Source organism: Aethalodelphis obliquidens, unplaced genomic scaffold (assembly GCF_003676395.1).
Source record: "Aethalodelphis obliquidens isolate GAN/ISIS:26980383/991018 unplaced genomic scaffold, ASM367639v1 scaffold1, whole genome shotgun sequence".
NCBI lineage: Eukaryota > Metazoa > Chordata > Mammalia > Artiodactyla > Delphinidae > Aethalodelphis > Aethalodelphis obliquidens.
The window spans coordinates 13,445,702-13,464,673 of NW_020837945.1; the positions used below are offsets into that span (position 1 = coordinate 13,445,702).

At 42.8% G+C, this 18,972-nt stretch overlaps 1 protein-coding gene across 3 annotated transcripts in view; it reads left to right on the forward strand.

Annotated features, from left to right (window-relative positions):
- Positions 1–18,972, forward strand: part of TIAM1 (TIAM Rac1 associated GEF 1) — a 407,413-nt gene that overhangs the window by 185,907 nt on the left and 202,534 nt on the right. Inside the window, exon 1 of one of the 3 annotated variants that reach the window (XM_027101400.1) lies at positions 14,668–14,780. The exons of the other annotated variants lie outside the window; for them this stretch is intronic. The gene's annotated coding sequence lies outside the window, so the exon portion shown is untranslated. Of the gene's footprint in view, positions 1–14,667; positions 14,781–18,972 lie in introns of those variants that run through there. 3 annotated transcript variants of the gene reach the window in all.

Here is an 18,972-nt window from a genome sequence, read left to right on the forward strand (position 1 = left end):
TTTGGGTTAGTTCTAGCATTTGGCTACTGTGAATAACGCTGCAAAGAACTTTTGGGGACATCTTTGCCAGTGCACACGTGCATGCATTTCTTGGGGTTTATCACTAGGAGTGGAATTGCTGATTCTTCATCTTTAATAGAGAAAAGGTGGTTGACCCAGTTCCATGCTCCCCAAGAGTGTAAAGGAGTTCCTGGTGTTTCAGGTCCTCAGGGACACCTGGCGTTATCACTCATTTTAATTCTAGCTGTTCTCGTAATAAGTGGATTTCCTGGGTTTAATTTACATTTTCCTGATAATCAATAAGGCTAAGCTCCTGCTCATAGGTTTATTGGCCATTTGGAATATCCTCTTTTATGGCCTGCCTGTTCAAATCACTTGTCATTTCTCTATTTGGTAGTTGGTCTTTTTCTTATTGATATATTGTATGTGTGTGTGTTAACATATTCTGGATAATATCCTTTTGTTGACTGTATGAATTGTAAAGATTGTCTCCCAGTGTGGCTTGTCTTTCATTCTCTTATTTATTAATTAAATAAATAAGTTTTTATCCTGAATGTAATCAGAATTATTAGTAATTTGCCTTTTATGTCTGACCTATTTAAATAAAACCTCTTTTTGACCCAAGATTACCCATAGGTACCTGAGATTACAAAATCTTACATAAATGGTATTTTTATCCTTCCCAGATAATACTGGGATATTAGAGTGATTTAACTCTCTTTGCCCCCAGCTGGTTCATAGGATACTGTTATAGTATGTCATTTTTCTTTTATATTATTATTTTAAACGTCCTAAGACATTATGATTTTATTACTGTCTTAAATGGCCTTTATTTCTACAATATGGAATTCTCAGTTGCCAGTTCTTCTCTTTGAACACCTAGAAGAACCCATTCATCATCCTTTGGCTTCTGTTCTGTGGAGAAGTCAGCTGGCCACCCAGTGGATGGTTTGCAGGCATCAGTCTTCTTCTTACTACTTGTACCATTTTTCTATCTTTGGCTTTTCCAGTTCTCTGACATGTCAAGGTGTACATATCTTTTTATTTCTTCTGTTTGGGGTTTGTAGGACTTGGATCTTTGCCTTTATGAATCTTGAATTTGTGTTTTTTTGGAAATTTCCAGCCTGTATCTCTTTTGCCCTTTTCTCTTTTCTCTGGCATGTTGCACCTTTTTGCTGTATTCTCTGTGTCTCTTAACTTCTCTTTCTCTATTTTTCATATTTTTGTCCCTCCCTTCTACCAACTAGTGTTGTAAAAAAGAAATACTATTTATTCACTCAACAAATGGTCTTTTTGGTCCTACTGTGTTCCAGGCACTGTCCGGGGTAGTTGAAATACTTCAGTGAACAAAAGAGACAAAGATCTCTGTCTTTGGGAATTATCATTAAGTAGTAAACAGTAGTTTGTTAATTGTGTTAGCTATCATTATTACTTCTTCATTTTAATTAATTAAACTTAAATGATATAATGTGTTAAGGAAAGCAGCTCTGCTTTGGGAATAAGGGCAGTCTGTGGTGGGGAAGTGCGCCCAGTTAGGGTACAATAATAATAAGGTACCATTTGAATGAAGACTTAAAGAATGTAAAGGAATTAGCTAACTGCATATCTGGAATGTTTCAGAAAGATGGATCATGTCTGGAAAGTTCAAGGAACATCAAGGAGGCTAAAGGGGCGTGAGCAAGGGTAGAAGGAGCAGAAGACGAGGTCAGAGAGGTAATGATGAGGCCCAAGCAAGAGGTGCCAGGCTTTGTAGGCCCCTCCTAGGAGTTTGGGTTTTACCCCTGGGTTGAGCAGATGAAGGATGTGGTCTCATTTTCACATTAAAAGGGTCCCTCTGGCTCCTGGGATGAGAATGGACTGTAGATGGGCATGTGTAGAAATAAGGGGACTTGTAGGAGGCTGTGCTGTGGTCCAGCAGGGAGAGGGTGCAGCTCAGAGTATAGTGGCAGCAGTGGAGGTGTTGAGAAGGGATGTAGATTTAGAGGCAAAAAAATCATATTTTCATACCTATGAAAATGCTCCAGTAGGATGAGGGAATTTGATGGTGTAGAGGAGAGAGAGGGAAATTGCTAGAGCATTGTCCTTGAGTGGAGGGAGGGGGATGCAGAGGGTCTAGTCACAGGTGGAGGGATTGGTTTGAGGTAGGATGTGGATGGTTATCTAAGATCCCAGGCAGCAGGGTAGAGTGGGTGCAGATTGATGCTTGTTGGTAAATATAGACAGACAGTCTAGGAAGTGGTGGTGGTCCTATGTGATTGCTTCAATTTTGTCAGAGAAGTAGGATGAAAAATCATCAGCTGAGAAGCAAGATGGGGAGAAATTATTGGGCATCTGGGAAGAGAAGAGTAGATGGGAACTTCATGAGTGGGTGTGAATGGACTGGGAACTTTGTTTTTTTTTAATTTTTTTAAATTTTTATTGGAGTATAGTTGATTTACAATGTTGTGTTAGTTTCTGCTGTACAGCAAAGTGAATCAGCTATACATATACATATATCCACTCTTTTTTTAGATTCTTTTCCCATATAGGCCATTACAGAGTATTGAGTAGCGTTCCCTGTACTATGCAGTAGGTCCTTGTTGGTTATCTGTTTTATATATAGTAGTGTGTATATGTCAATCCCAATCTCCCAATTTATCCCTCCTCCCACCTTTCCCCTTTGGTAACCATACATTTGTTTTCTATGTCTGTGAGTCTATTTCTGCATTGTATATAAGTTCATTTGTACCATTTTTTTTTAGATTCCACACATAAATGATATCATATGATATTTGTCTTTCTCTGCCTGACTTCACTCAGTATGACTGTCTCTAGGTCCATCCATGTTGCTGCAAATGGTATTATTTCATTCTTTTTTATGGCTGAGTAATATTCCATTGTATATATGTACCACATCTTCTTTATCCACTCCTCTGTCAATGGACATTTAGGTTACTTCCATGTCCTGGCTATTGTAAATAGTGCTGCAGTGAACACTGGGGTGCATTCATGAGTGGATGTGAATGGACTGGGAACTTTGGTGGGAGATTGCTGATTTCATTTAAAGGCACTTGATATTAGTGGTCATGGGTTTAAAGTAAGACAAGTGGGTTGTTTTTTGGGTTTTTTTCCCCCTCAGCCAGAGCCAACTGTCTGGGTGCAGTTACAAACCAGGCACTTTGTTGGATTTGACCACGTTAGCATATTTGCCAAACAGATGGGACCAAGTAATAGAGGGGCAAGGAAGTAAGAAAGAGAATTTAATGATGGGCCATGGAGGGCTGTGAGGAAGCCAGGCTGGGAGGGCCAGCAGAAGGTGGAGGGGTATTTGGGTTAGGGCCTGAGAGGGAGTGGTCCAGGAGGATGGGAGCCAGTGAACTGAGGGTGGGATCCTTGAGGTTGACTTTATGGAGGCGTTATTGGCATCTTTCCCCCTTTCTGTTAACAACCCTATGTATTGTGGGTGCTCCGTAGGAGCAGTTCCACGTGTAGGTGTATTTCTGATGCATCTGTGGGGAGGAAGGTGATCTCCGCGTCCTACTCTTCCGCCATCTTCTCCTGTCTCCCTCCATCCTATGTATTTTGGAGATTCAGCATGCAGTGTCTTGAAAATTCTTAGTGAGGGTTACAAGTCGCAAAGACCAACTATTTGTGTATTGGTGGAATAAATGTATACTTCTCCCCTTGTTCACTATTTCCCTTCTTGCTGTGTGGGATTCTAAAGGAAAGTGGCAGAGAACTTTGCTCTGTGGGTTAAGGAGCGATCTCAGGCCTGGGTGTACTTGATCATGCTTCTGATCTTGGTTATCATCACGAGGGTCTATTCAGTTTCAGTCCACAGATATTTGTTGAGGGTCCACCATGTACCAAGCACTCTTCTAGGCACTTGAGATAGAGTTGAGAGCAAAATAGATAAAAGTCCCTGCTCTTGTGGAACTTACATTCTAGTGGGTGGGGAGAGAAACAATAAATAAGAAAATAGGAAAATAAGAAAATTTAGTGTGTGTATAAAGGAGGAGAAAAGAAAGCAGGGAAGTGGGAAAGGAGATGTGTCAGGGGAGAGAGGTGGGGGAAGGCAGTTGGGGGAGTGGCTGGGAGGACCCCACAGAGAAGGTACCTTGAATAAAGAGCTGAGATCTGTGGTCCATGTATATTTGGAACAAATGCTGGGCCCCATGGGAGCAAATAGCACGAGCTGGCACTACAGCCTTATGAAAACGAAATCCCATGCTGATGCCAAAGGCCAAGAATATTGTTTTTGGTTATTGAAGTCCACAGAGTCAGTAGGCTCCATGTATGTGCTAGTAGTGTCTATGAGACTGGAAATGGGCAGTTCATTAACAGCTATATTTGATATTTTTTTGTGGTGGGGGGTAGGGGGTCTTCCTTCGGGGGGCTGCTGACCTCAGACCCAGCCTCCCTGACTAATTTTCGCCAATGGAAAGTTATGTGTGGACGGGATTACAGCTGTTCTTGAATGGGCTGAGTTCATCTGTGGCCAGAAAAACCAACAAAGGCTCTCAGGATACAGGGCTTTGGGAGGAGTGACGAGTCTGAGTCATAAGCCCAAGCCTGAGCAAGTCGTGTGAACGCGTTGGAGCCGAGCCAGCCCTCTGCAAGGATTCTCAAGCTTGGCCGGTTGGCGTCCTTGTGACCCAATGCTGAGAAGTTCCTTTTCTCAGAAGCCATGAAGCTGGGAGTGGAAGACTGAGCTGTGGTGATTCAGGTGATCTAGTGAAGCGGTGGTCAGCCTGCTTGCACGAGCCTCCTCTATACCAACCAGCAGGCATGCGTAACTCTTGGTACCTACGTCAAGAGCAGTGTGTCATCCTGTGAAACACCTGCTGTACGTTACCAGGAAGTCTGGGAGAGTGCGAACTGGTTGAGCTCAAGCGAGGTTCTGCTCATCATGTATTTCTTTTGGCTGTGAACCAACATTGCACATAGCTTAGTATAAAATACCCACCCGATGGTTCATTATCTCAACCCGGACCTTGAACTTGCCTCTTGCAGCAGATCTTGCTTATGGGAGAGGCCCCTTTGAACGTATTTAGAAATTTTCTACGTGTGTATGAGGCATATTCCTTGACTGTTGCCCGGTTTAACTTGCTCATCTTAGATACTTTGTTCAGTCATCTTTCTCAGACAGGGTGATGACTACCTTCTAGCAGCTTCATGACAAACCCTGAAATATGTTCTTTTCCCACTACGTTTGGCCTCGGGAGGGAGATGAGGTGCCCCGTGAGTAAGTGCAGCCTTCAGGAATCAGACTCAGCTCTGTGACTTTGTGAGCCCAGAATCTGAATACTAAAGGTGATAAGAATAATACAGACAAACGCAGTGCGTGTGAGGCTGCCCAGGTCAGTGATGATGACAAGCCTACAGGCCAACTGTAGCAATAAGATCTGGGAGAGCTGGGGTTCCAGCCTAAGTGAGACCAAGTTAGAATTTCAGACCTGCCTCCTACTTGTTGAGTAGCTTTGGGCAGGGCAGCTCACTTAACCTCTGTGTCTCAGTCTCTTTTTCTGTAGAATGGGTCCAGTCATAGTACTTTGTTGAGTTGGCATGAGGACCAGGTACAAAAATAGATGAGCAGACCCCAGCCCTATGGTTTTCACAAAGTACTCAGGAAATGTCAGTGACAGCCTTGCATAGCCTCATGAGCGAGATACTATTATAACCCATTTTACAGATGAGGGACTGAGGCTTTACAAAAATTTAGGTGATAGGCTTGTGACCAGAAAAGGAATTCCTGGCCAGTCTAGGTCTGTTGAATGGGATAAATGCGTAAAATGTGGTGTGTTAAGATGTGTGCCGTTTAGTACTTTCAGTTGGTAATTTGAATTTGATTTATTTCCTCCTCTTTCGGTTCTAGACTTAGATCCCACCCTCTCTGTCTTCATGTTGTGCTTTGCCATTTGGGATTGGGATGGGTTACTGGAAGTGGATCCATGACATTCCGTTCAGGTGTGACACCTGGCACCTGGGAAAGCTCTTGATGTGCAAAGGTGTGCCTCGTTTTGTCTTCATGCTTATAAGAGTTTGAATTTTATAGATTAGACAATCCCATTTTATCACTTACAATCAGAGAAAAATTTGCTCTTTCAGGTGTAGGATTAAGATCTTGGTGATGTGACAAGGAGAAAGGCACCTTTTAAAGCTTGGTTAATGTGCTTAAAGTTTTGATTACTTTTGTTTTTAACAGCAGTATTTTGAAAAGCTACCTGTACCTGAGCCAGTAGGCTGAAAATGATGTCTTTTTTGAATCATTAAAAAAAATTGTGGTAAAAAATATATAGCATAAAATTTGCCATTTTAACCATTTTTATGCGTATAATTCAGTGACAGTAATTACATTCACAATGTCGTACAGCCATCACCGCTCTTTACGTCCCAAACTTTTTCATCACCCCAAGAAACACTGTAACCATTAAGCAATAACTCTCCATTTCCCCTGCCCCTCAGCGTCTGGTAACCTCTAAGCTCCTCTTTCTCTCCATGAATTTGCCTATTCTAGATATTTCATATAAGTGGGATCATGCACTAGTTGTCCTTTTGTGTCTGACCTTGTCGCTTAGCATAATATTTTCAAGGTTCGTCTGTATTGTAACGTGAATCAAAACTCCATCCTTTTAATGACTGAGTAATATTCCACTACGTGGACCAGACCACGTTCTGTTTATCCATTCACCTGCTGATGGACACCTGGTTTTTTTTCACTTTCTACCTGTTGTGAATAATTCTGCAGTGAACATTCATGTGCACGTGAGAAATGATGCTGTTTTTCAGCATCTGTAGAGATATATTTTAACTTCTCGGGACTCTAGGAGTAGGACTTCCCTAACTGGGGGAGTCCTTGTCTTTGACCATGGCACCCCCATGACCCCTTGGGCGTACCTGAATGTGTCCCATGTCTCTACCAGGCTTCCCCCACAGTCTTGCCAAGCTCACCACAGTGATTTGGGAGGATGCTGTCTGCTGGTGAATCAGCCTGCCTTCAGCCATCCTAGATTGACTGTATCCTTCCATCCCAGGTCTCTGATCCTCCTGTTTGCTTGCTTGGGATTGAGCCAAGAATTTTCTCATGCGTCCAGTTATTATGGTTAGCTCTTAGTTTCAGATGGGATCAATGTATATCACTTTTTATTTATATATGCCTTTTGTACTGTGTTGGGGTACAGAATTATATTTGCATATACTGTCTTTAATGTTTATTTGATGGAATTTTTTTTTTAAAGCAGGTAATAATTGAGTTGGTGGAATGTACAGCAGGTTTGTTTCAGTAGATCTGGCTTCTAGGCCGAATCTGCCATCATTTTATTCTGTGCGCCTGAGGGGGGTCACTTAACCCTCTGACCTCAGATGAATGAGTGATTTGTAAGATCCCCTCCCCCCTTTCTGCTCTTAGGTATATGGGTCTGTGACCCTCCATGTGTCTATTGCCTTACCTCAGGCCATTTAATATTTTGAGATATAGGCTTGTTGTATTTCCTGATTGAAAATAACCTTTGCAGTTGGATCTTCGTTTAGGGAAAATGGTACCCTGTGCTCCTAGAGACCATAAAATCTCATGCCCGAGCGCTTGGAAGGGAACGCAAGACAAGTGGATTCCATTAGCATGTTCCCAACATGAGAAGTCCCCTAATTGTAATTGATTATGTCCCTGTCACTAGCAGAGAGCTCTGTCAGGTGTCAGGTGTTAGAAATGCATCTGTGGGTGTGGTCCTTTTCTCTTCACCATTGTACCCAAGTGTTTGGTGTGTCCTTCCCACCCAGCTTCACCTGGATATGTTCCGGTCCAGAAAATATGAAATGACAATTACTGATGTATTTTAATATAAAATAAAAGTATTCTCGCTCATGAAAAACAAAACCAAATACTGTTTTATTAGCTGTCCCTGGTGAGTGCCAAGGGCTGATGTGGCTCACTGTTAGTGACACTCTTTTTTTGTTTGTTTTTAGTTTTTTTGGCGGTACGCGGGCCTCTCACTGTTGTGGCCTCTCCTGTTGCGGAGCACAGGCGCCGGACGTGCAGGCTCAGCGGCCATGGCTCATGGGCCCAGCTGCTCTGCGGCATGTGGGATCTTCCCGGACCGGGGCACGAACCCGTGTCCCCTGCATCGGCAGGCGGACTCTCAACCACTGCACCACCAGGGAAGCCCTAGTGACACTCTTGAGGGGACTTGATGCTTCTCCACAATAGGGACTCGACAGGGAGGGCTCAAGAGGTCTCTCTGTGGCTCTGGGGTCTTGGAAGGGCCCCCGCTCTCTTATCTGACATGTAACTAGTGTCTCAACTGTACTTTATCCATTACCAAAATATTGTAGTAATATCAACATAAAAACATCAGAAACATTCTACACACTACCATAGCTTGAGATACAGGCTTTGCTTCTTTCCTGATTGGAAACTGACTTTGCCTGTGTAATGCCCTTTACTGTTTAGGGAAAATATTAGGCATGTGCCCGTACAAAGCCTGTTAACCTATGCAGCCCATCGTCAAAGGCATCGATTTCAACTTCCCATTTCACTGAAGGGGAAGCTGGATGGGTTGCTTTAAGTTTCTCACCTGGCTGTTGGTGGAGCCTGGACTTGAACAAGGTCGTCTTACTTCCTGTCCTTGCTTCTCCCAGGACCAGATGAGGCCTCCCCAGTGGGAAAGCTCCCTGACCCGGCTTTTCCAGGAGGCTCTGCAGTACTGAATGGTAAGGTTATCCTGGCTACATGTTCTTTGGAAAGAAGGCGGGTCTGAAAATTAGAACTTGACTTCTTATCTTTGTCCTTTCGTTATTCAGTGTGATCCGACTTTCAGTGCCAGTGGTAATCATTATTGTTTACTGTGGCCAAGCAGAGAGGTGCCTGAAAGATCCCACACCAGTGAGAACCCAGATGCTCTCACCCCCAGCAACCACATGTACCTCTTGTGCAAGGCACACAGGGCCCTTGGAAGCGACAGCTTCACTGTGTGTGTGGGTAGGACAGCATCTGGCCCCCTATGGGCGATTGCTAGTAGGGACTAAGGGTTCACGGACTTTTCCTCTGTCTTCTTCGTTACCTTTATCCTCTGGTTGCACTTCCTCCCCTCTCCCCTTCACCCTTCCAGTTACAAGCGTGGGTTCAGTTATACGTATGTGGGCCACCACTGAGTCCTGAAACTCTCGACCTTGGCATGTGAGATAAAAGTTGTTCTGTAAAGAAATGTAATTTGGGGCAGCGAAAGCCAATGAGAATTTTAAAATCATGGAAGCATATAATTGGAAGATATATATATATATATTTTTCCCCCCCCCCTCTGGCTAGGAAGCCAGAGAAAATTAATTTGAACACCATCACTTAAATTGTTGAGGAAGGTGAAGCCTGCAGATTTTAGGGACCTTGCCACACACTCAAGTCACTGCAGTGTATCCTGGAGGTGACGTCTAAAAGCAAACTATTAGAGTTCGCTTGGCCTCTTTTTCGCAGACATTGTATTTCTCAGGAATATTTCTGCTTATTGGTTAGGCATTCGGTTTTCAGACAGAGAAAACTATGTTAAGAGTCTCTAAGTTTGGTGGGTACAGAGTTTCAAGTTGTAAAACGTTCTTGTATCAAATCAAATTTAATGAGGGCTTTGCATATCAAGACATTGCCTGAAAGGACGAACCTTGGTTTTCTCTCAGAGAGAAGGAAGGCCTCGTCCAGGGCTGAATCAAGGGTTTTCAAACATGTCAGTTTCCTGAGCGGATCCTCAGATCACCAAGCCCGGGAGTGGGTGGGATGGATCCATATTTAGACTTTCAATCAGCTTCAAATATAAAAAATTGATTTTGGCAATCAGTTGTCAGCCAGCTGCAAAATGTATTCATGAATAAGCTTCTGAATTTCCATGGTGACATCATAGGATTAACAGGATCTGTGTTTGGATCTGTAATTATGCTGGGGAATGTCTTTTTATTTGGATTCAGCTCATTTGACTGTGTTAATTAACACCCCTTCTGGGCCTCACCTAGCTTGATGAGGAGAACACACTTTCTCCCCAGCTTTGCTGCTGATACAAGGTGACACAGGTGATGGCAGGTTGGTGTGAGCACTGCTTACCTTGTTCCTGGGAACCCTCCTTCCTAGCTCCGTATGCAAGCTGGGGATGGTGGTGGGGAGCTCCATTGCAGGCACTGGTAACAACTTTGCAGACCTTGTCAGTTCAGCTGATTGTAATGCTTTTGGGTTAAGCTTTCTCGATTCCTGAGCAGGTTGGTTTTGAAGACCCTTGAACAGATAATCCAGAAGCTTCTTGTTTAAGGAAGGCATTTGTGTTGTTGAGAGCACAATTTAAAAGGAATTTTAAAAGCCAGTTATTGTTGATCTAATGCAATAGCTGTATGCAGTGAGATCTACAATGCAATTGTAGATCTAAGCAAGTTAAAGACTGAGTAAAAATCTTTGGGGAGGATAAACTGTCTGGAATTTTTTGGTTTCTTAGTGTAAATTCAACTGACAAAGGGAAGGAGAGAAGTTTAATTCTTTGTGGCTTTCTTCCCCACGTACCAAATGGTGTTTCCCAACAGGTATTAATTGAGTGATTAATTAATTATAATTAATTATGTCTGTTGAGCTAGCTCTTGTGTAAATATCCATTTACAGTATAAATACCATATAAGGGCGTCATGGCTTGTAGTTTTTTTCAAAATGTTTTTTGTTTTTGCTTTTTTAAACATTTTAATTTATATTTTTCAAAAGGAAGGCGGTACAAACTTTATATCTGCAAATAATTCTAAGCCTCTCGATAGTGAAATACTAAGCTTATTGAATCAGATTGTGGAAATTTGAGAGCCTACAGAAATGGGAAAAATAACGCTGGATGACTTTTAATATAAGTGAAAATAAACATTTTGGAAAAATATTCCAAATTTTTGGATTAGTGACATGGTGGTGTTGGTCTAGCACCATCACTTAGTAAAGGCTTTTGAAAACATTTACAGTAGACATTAGCATATGAAAAACTTCTTACCCAACATGAAACTAAAAATAATAAAAATAAAATAGAGCATTATAAATTATGGAGCAAGTTTAATTTTGCTCATTCCTAGGAAAAAAAGAAAAACATTTTAGTTTTACATTAAACATGCTGTGTTCAGTGCCTATCTTATCTACTTAAATGTTGTATTATGCTATTATGATGCCATTTAAATTTGGAAAACGGTATATATTTTGAAGACCTGAAATCAAACCTATAAAATGAGGAGGCTAGCTTTTAATCTTTTTTTTTCCCCCATGTGTGGTAGTGCGTGATTATTTTTGTGACTTGTTTCTTTTAACATCGTCCCCAGGTTTATCCTGACGGTGGATAATTGTTAAAAACAAAAGTCAGTTGTGCGCCCTCTACTGGTTGCATTTCTCTGGAACAGAAATACAGTACTTTCACGCTTAAGTTCATTTCTTTTGGTCTGGCTCATAACTGTGGTCGCTTTTTCTTTTCCTAAATTCATATGACTTTTTAAAAGCAAAATGAGTGGCATCAGAAACCTCAGGTTAAGAAGCTGGTAACTTAAGGAGGGCTCAAGTGTCTTCCTTAACGCCAATTTGTCAAGTGGTGTTTGGAGGGGACCCACAGCTTGGCACTCTTCCTTCTGTTATAGGAGTAAGCGCTTTGGTGCACAGAGACGTCCCACTGTGAGGCTGGTGGCCGCTGCTTGGGGACCTCTTGGGTTCTGATCTTGACGGGCTTTCACCTGTGTCAGGTCTTTGGCAATCTGTCAGCCACTGAACGAAACCAACAGGTTTTCTATGCACTCACAGGTCACTCAGACTCTTGAACTCAGGGTGCCCTGCGGATTCCCCCAGAAGCAAGTATAGGGGACTCTTTATTTCCTGGCCTGAGAGGTGAGCAATAAAGTGGGGTACTCCTTCAGTTTAATCCCACATGCATTTATTGAGAACCTACCATCTGTTAGGTTTCAAGGGCGATTTAAGATGAACAAACCCACTGCCCCCTGCCTGGCCACACCTCCCCCCCACCCCCCAGCAACAGCAAAACTCTTTCTTATTCAAGAAAGAAAAAAAAAATATGGCATTCCAGTTAAAAGAAATACTTATTAGGTAATGATAAGACCAGAAAAACCTGTAGAAAAGATGTCTCCACTTTGTAAGTCCTTCACCCTGACCGGTAAACTTTGTGATGTTTGCATTCTTTTTCTTGTAAGTGATTTGTAACTTGCTTTTCGATAAGCTGTAATGAGATTAAATGTCCTTCCTGTTCCCAATGGAGTGTCTCCTGCTAGTGACCGTCAATAGAGAAATGACTGATGTGTCCGGGATAAGCCTGACCCCATGTATCTTTCACATCTCTTTCACTTTGCACACCGTGCCTCCTTCCCCAACCATGCAGTGATCTAAAGCTGATACTCTGGCTTTCCATCCTCTTCCTCCCACCCCTTCTTGATTATCATCCTCCAATTTCAACACAAGTTGTTGGCTTAGTGAGCTGCATGGACCTGAGGCTGTGCCCCAAGCCAGTAAACTGCTTTACTGATTCTGACCCCAGTGCCCAGTTTCTTCTGAGCCCACATAGATGGTTCTCAGCCATCAAATGCTGCACAGTGGAAATGAAGGAGAAATGCTGTGCTATATTTTCGTAAGTCCCAGGAGAGTCTCTTTATAATGTTGATGGTCATAGATGGAATAAGTCAATTAATCGACAGTTGATAGTGAAACCTCTATGTGAGAGTTTCTCACTAGCAGCATTGGCATCTTAGGCTTAGATAATGCTTTGCTGTAGGAGGCTTTCCTGTGCTTTTTAAGATGGTTAGCAGCATCCCTGACTTTCACCGATTAGATGCTAATAGCACCCCCAAGTCGTGACAACCAAGAATGTCTCCAGACATTGCTACATATTCCCTGGGGGCAAAGTCACCTCCTGTTAAGGACCACTGCTCTATCCACTCTCTTTTCATTCTGCTCCTTCAGAAGTCTTCATGGGCATTCTCTTGTTTGTTTGCTTCATTCATTTATCAAATAGTTATTACATTTCTACTTATGCTAGCCTCTCTGCAAGGTAGTGGGAATATAAAGATGAACTAGGCATCTACTTCTTATTCAATTTTGAATCAATTTTGAACGGATCATGGTTTTTACCATTTTGATTTTTATCATGATTTTCTTGAAGGTTCCCTTTTCTGAGTATTGCTCCCAGCCTATAATAACTCCAGCAGGCACTTGAGCAATTAGGACTTCTTTCATGATGAATGCTGTGTTTCTATTTCTGTAGGCTGTTTGTTTGAAAAAAAAGCCCCTTACAATGCGGGTCAGTATCCTTGGCTTTTGACACAGCTATTAATTAACCTTGTAAAACGATAATGCTGTATTAATCTATCAGTTTCATCCATGAATGCTTCAACTCTTTCAGATACGGCCTCTTGCTTGTCATTCCAGATATCCTATTTTCTTATACTGTGATTTCTTTCATTCTCTTTAACCAGCCACCTGAGGCTTGATTTAATGTCTAGTCCTTTTAAGTTTTACTTAATTTAACTTCTGTTTGGGAAATAAGAGCAAGCCCAGGTGAAAGATACTCATTGGATTGCTTTCGGGTGAACTTTGTTAGCATGGTGTCCTTTAGAATTTTTAGAAACTGATATAAAAATTGCTCTTGGGAAATCAAATTTATAGCAGTTATATTTCAAAGAGGAGGAAAACGGGGATGCATTTCAGGGAGGTGTTTACAGATGGCTTCAACAAGATTGGTAATTTTAATTTTTTGTGTTGCATGGTTCATTATATTATTTTCAAATATATTTCTGTATATCTGAAATATTTTGTAATAAGCTTTAAAGGAAAGATAGCCAGCTGAAAGGTGTTTTTTAAAAATAAATTTATTTATTTTATTATTTTATTTATTTATCGTTTCTGGCTGCATTGTGTCATCGTTGCTGCATGCGGGCTTTCTCTAGTTGCAGCGAGCGGGGGCTACTCTGCGGTGCGCAGGCTTCTCATTGTGGTCGCTTCTCTTGTTGTGGAGCACGGGCTCTAGGCATGTGAGCTTCAGAAGTTGTGGCACCTGGGCTCAGTAGTTGTGGCTCTTGGGCTCAGTAGTTGTGGTGCGTGGGCTCTAGAGCGCAGGCTCAGTAGTTGTGGCGCACCGGCTTAGTTGCTCCGCGGCATGTGGGATCTTCCCGGACCAGGGCTCGAACCCGTGTCCCCTTCACTGGCAGGTGGATTCTCAACCACTGCGCCACCAGGGAAGCCCTGAAAGGTGTTTTTTTGTTTGTTTGTTTTCCTTTTTTTCCCTGTCCTCCACTATTTTAAACTAGATGTTCAGGAATTAGGTCTCCACTTGCTAAAGCGCCCACATTCCTGCCGGGGAAGAGGGGGTGCTGAGCAGTTATTGAAGATTTATAGCCTCTTAAATCCGGTAAGAGGCACTGCTTTCTTGCCATGTGCGATCGAAAAATAATTTGAAAAGAACTTAGGCTTTCTGCAGGGCGACCAGGTTCATCTGTAAAATGGTTAAAACCTGTTAGGAATTAAATTCCCCTAAGGATGGGAGGAGCTGAGCGCAGGGGAGTTTGCGGCGTTGCCAGCTCCAAAGGGGAGAATTAAACTGGAGGAGGCGGAGAGCAGGGAGGTGACGGTGGGCGGGGAGGAGCCACAAACCCTCTCCAACACACCCAAATGACCAGATTCATCATAGCACGAAACTTCACAAGTTACGCCCACTCCCACTGCCAGAAGCCGGGGGAAGGCTGCTGCTTCCTCATTTGTGTTACTGGAAGTTTGAGAGATGGGAAGCAAGACGCGAGAAGCATGTGCGCCTTGCTGAGCAGTGGTGAGCTTGAATTTAAAAACCCTTTCTTTTCACCGGCAAATTTCTTTGTATTGGGTGGTGTGGGCCAGCCTCGGAGGGTGGCTCTGGGCTAGGAGAGGCGGGATGAGAGCCCCGGGTTCTGCAGCTGCCGCTCGGGGACTTGTGCGCCCCGAGCCCCACTCCCGGGGCCGGCGAGCCGCGACTCCACGCTGCCCTGGGGCTGCCCAGCGACGCCACCCATGTAAGTTTTAGCTTCAGGGAAAAGGGGTTCGGGCTTCGAAAGCGCTTCACTTGCCTTCTGTAACCAGGGACCGCGCACAGAGTCCGGGATTGGGAAGGAGGCTGTGGGATCATGTTACCCACCAAAGATGCGCCCTGTCCCCAAAGGTCCTGCTGCGCGTTCAGTAATTACGGCTCAGTGTCTTTGAAAATGAACCCCGTGAAAGTCTTGGGATTTAAGTGACAAAAACTTCCAAAGTAATACCTGAAGCTGTGGCACCCAGCAGGCTCCTGGATGGGAGTTCTGGAGTGAGGCATCCATCGGAAGTCTCGGTTTCTCGTTAATTTTGTGTCTGATTTAGGTGAGTTCAGCTCGAGGCTTCCTGGCTCTTGAGGTGTTATATATGTTTATGTGGATCTTTTTTCTTTGTTGAAAAATGTTAGTTTTTCTGTGGCAGCTGGTTTATCTTTAGATTGATTGCCTAAGTCAATTTCGGTTGGGAAGGGGAGAGGAAGTTTGGGTGGAGTGTGGTACCGGGGTTGGGATGATTGCAAGAGACACTTCATACGTCTCAGCAAACGATGAACTTGGCCAAGTGCAAACATTCTTTAGGTTTTGTTTCGAGGCCCTCAGGAGCTTTCATTTGACATGTGTGGTGTTTACTCACTGCAGAGGGAGTTAGGTGGAGGCTTTAGGGTTAACTGTTATCTGTGTCATCTATTTCATATCTGATCAGCAGGTCAGTACAGAGCAGTGTGAGCTGTGTGTGTGTGTGTGTGTGTTTTGTAAGCTAATGCTTTGTAAGAATTTTTAGAGAATTGTCTTACTTTTAGGGCCAGAAAAGAAGGTTAATAAATGTGTGGATCTCACTATATTTGTAGAAAACCAAATTGTATTTTACAAATGTTTCTCCCAGTTCTGGGGTGGGTGCGATTAGGAGGATGTTAGTAGCTGATTCTGTCATTCTTCTAATACCAGAACAGAAGAACCTGGCTTTCCCAGCCCACTTGAACTTCGGGGCTCAGGGGACAGGTTGCTGTGGCCACAGTTTTACATAGTTTGCTTTCACCCTCCACCTTCCCTGAAGTTTATGATACAGAAGTAAAATGAAATTACTTTTCAACCACTCTAGACATGTCCCAGGGAGGAACAACAGGCTGCATGGTCCAGGCTGGCACAGCTGCTGGAGCCCTGCTTTCTAGCTTGCTATGGGCTCAAAAAGAACATGCAGATAGATACGAACTTGCTGCTGATTCCTCCTACCTCCCAAGGAACCTTTAGCAACTCACCCAACAGGAAAGACAACCAGACTGGATCTGGTGATAGTTCTGGTGAAACTGACTAATAGACCCTCGTTGGTGGAGTTTTATGGAACAGGAATCCTCCGCTGGAGAAAGGGGAATATATTATTCATAAAGGTTTCTAGACACTGTCACGTGGGACTGCTGGGGAACATCACACAGACATTTGAAATTTGGTTAATTCTACTCTATGACCTTGCAGGTGTTATAACTTCTGTATCATTTTTTTTCTTACAGTTCCTTTACCTCTCCCATAAATAACCTGGTGTGGCTCTGCCTATTTGAATTTTTTTTTTAAATTTATTGCAGGTTCAATTTGTTCAATAGCAATAGGACCATTAAGACAATCTTGGTTTAGTAGCTAGTTTTGTTTTTTTAAATGGAAATTTTCCCATTTCATTAAAAAATTTATTGGTATAAAGTGACACATAATATTCTTTCATAATATTTTTAAGGACTATAGCATCTGTAGAAATGTTTCCTTTTTCATTTCTGGCATTGCTTATTTCTGCCTTTTTTCTTCTTGATCAGCCTTGCTAAAGTATCATCAGTTTTATTGGTCTTTTGAAAGACCCAACCTTGGTTTTGTTTGTATTTTAAATGAAGCATAAACAAAGACTACTTCTTTTAAATTTACATGCATTTAAAAAATTCTGCCCTGTGGAACTCTGTCAAAAAAGATCTCAAGATCCTGTAAAACTAAGTAACTGAGTCTACTAGTTGTGTGAAGACATTATGTATTTATCTTTATGTGTCTTTGACATAATGTTTTTTAGTTTTTTGAAAACATACCTTGTATTCTTGAGTATTACACACGTTGGATCAAGTTGTTGTAAGGTGGGTTTTGTATATTCACTGGGACACACCCTGCGAGATTGTTTTAGAAACATCTAACTAGAACTTACACAAGGCTTACTGGTAATTTAATGTGGATTGGAGGTGCTTTCAACCCGCTTCACAGTGCAGGTTAACTTTGTACTCAGGCACAGCAAATTTGCTGTAATGACTGAGGAAGAATGTTTCATTTTGGTTCATATTTAATGCATGAGCCTTGGCATTTTGGTTTTCTCAGAAAATCTTTCTGAGTATGTGGCAGTATAAGAACAAGAACTTCGGAGGCAGAAGGAGCCGGGTTTGAATTCCTGCTCTGTCACTTTTAGCTGAGTGGCCCCGGGAAAATTACCTAACCTCTCTGAGCCTGCATTTCCCCTACTGTGAGATGGAAATAATGAAAACTGCTTTGGGGGGGCGGCTGCTGTGAGATTTCTATATGAGTTATCATGTAAGGTACCTGTCTCGTGGTTTGGCACAAAGTAGACACTTATTAAATTGTAGTACACTGAGTATTTTCCTCTCCCACCCTTTTCCAATACTGTAGTTCTCTCAGTGCCTTCCTTCAAGGTCATTGCAACAGAATAAAACAATACCACTTCTATCATTTGTTTTTTCTTCATTATGGGGAGATGGAATTACCAGGGGCACTTTCCACATTTTCAGTATTTTCATCTTATCCTAGTTGATTGGTGGTAAACTGGCTGTATATTTTTTCCCCTCCACTTTTAATCTTATCCTCCTGGGATCATTGTTATTTTTCCCTTCAGTTCATCTCACCTCCTTGAGGGTCTCACTTCTGTGTTCTTATTTCCTCCCTCCCTCCCTCTCTCCCTCCCTCCCTCCCTCCCTTCCTCCCTTCCTTCTTTCCTTTCTTCCTCCCTTTTTTTTTTGCTGTCTTTAGGGTACAAATGAAACGGGTACAAAGCTCAAAACTTGGCAGAAACTGGTTTGTAAGTTAGCGGGGTTGCTTCTTTAAAGGGAAAGTTTGTTTAGTTACTCACAGAATTGAATTGTGAGGTAGACAGGGAGAATTGAACTGGGAGGTAGACGGGGCGGTGATCCCCATATCGAGTTTGTATCGCCGCTGCATTTTCCTAGAATATTTTTCCTGAGCTTGCAGTTCCTCTGTGCTTTGGGGGGAAGTGTGGATTGTTGGATGCTACGGCTGATCTCATAACCAAGAAGGGAAAGGAAGAACACGGGGTGGAGGAGGTTGGCTGGTTAATATTCCTGCACAAAGGATTATAGTGTTATTGAAGTCACCAAACTAGCTGTTTGCTCCGTGCGGTTTCTCCACTGAAAAGATCCTGGGGAATCTACGGCATAATTAGTTAATATTTATTTAGGCATCCAGTATTGCAAAGTGCTGAACAGGGCACAGGAAGGGATTGTGAACCGGGAAAAGGCTTTATGGGGCGGTGCCAACGTCATTTGCTGTTCTGCCCAAGGAGTGAGTCTTGGTTTGCATTTTGCGGAGTGAATTGGCCTCTGCCATGGAGTTACTTTCCAAGACAGCAGATTGATTAACTAACTACCCTTGGTCTGGCCTGTCCGCTGTGCCCCCGAGTACTGACTAACGGCACCGGAGCTGCTGTTTGTTTTAGCTGGTGTTTTTATGAGGATGGAGAGCGAGAGAGCCCCTAGTCTTCCTTAGCGTTTTACAGCACCGCTTCCCCAGTTGATTTTGATGCTTTTGCTTGAACACAAAGTATGAGCATGGGGTTCATTGGTAAAACTTTTGGGAGAGAGGTCATCACTTTCGGAAAGCTGTATTTTTTTAATGGTTCGGGATGGATTTGTGAGATCTTGGACTAGATCATAGAGCCTCATGTGAGACCTTGGAATCCTACGCTTCAGT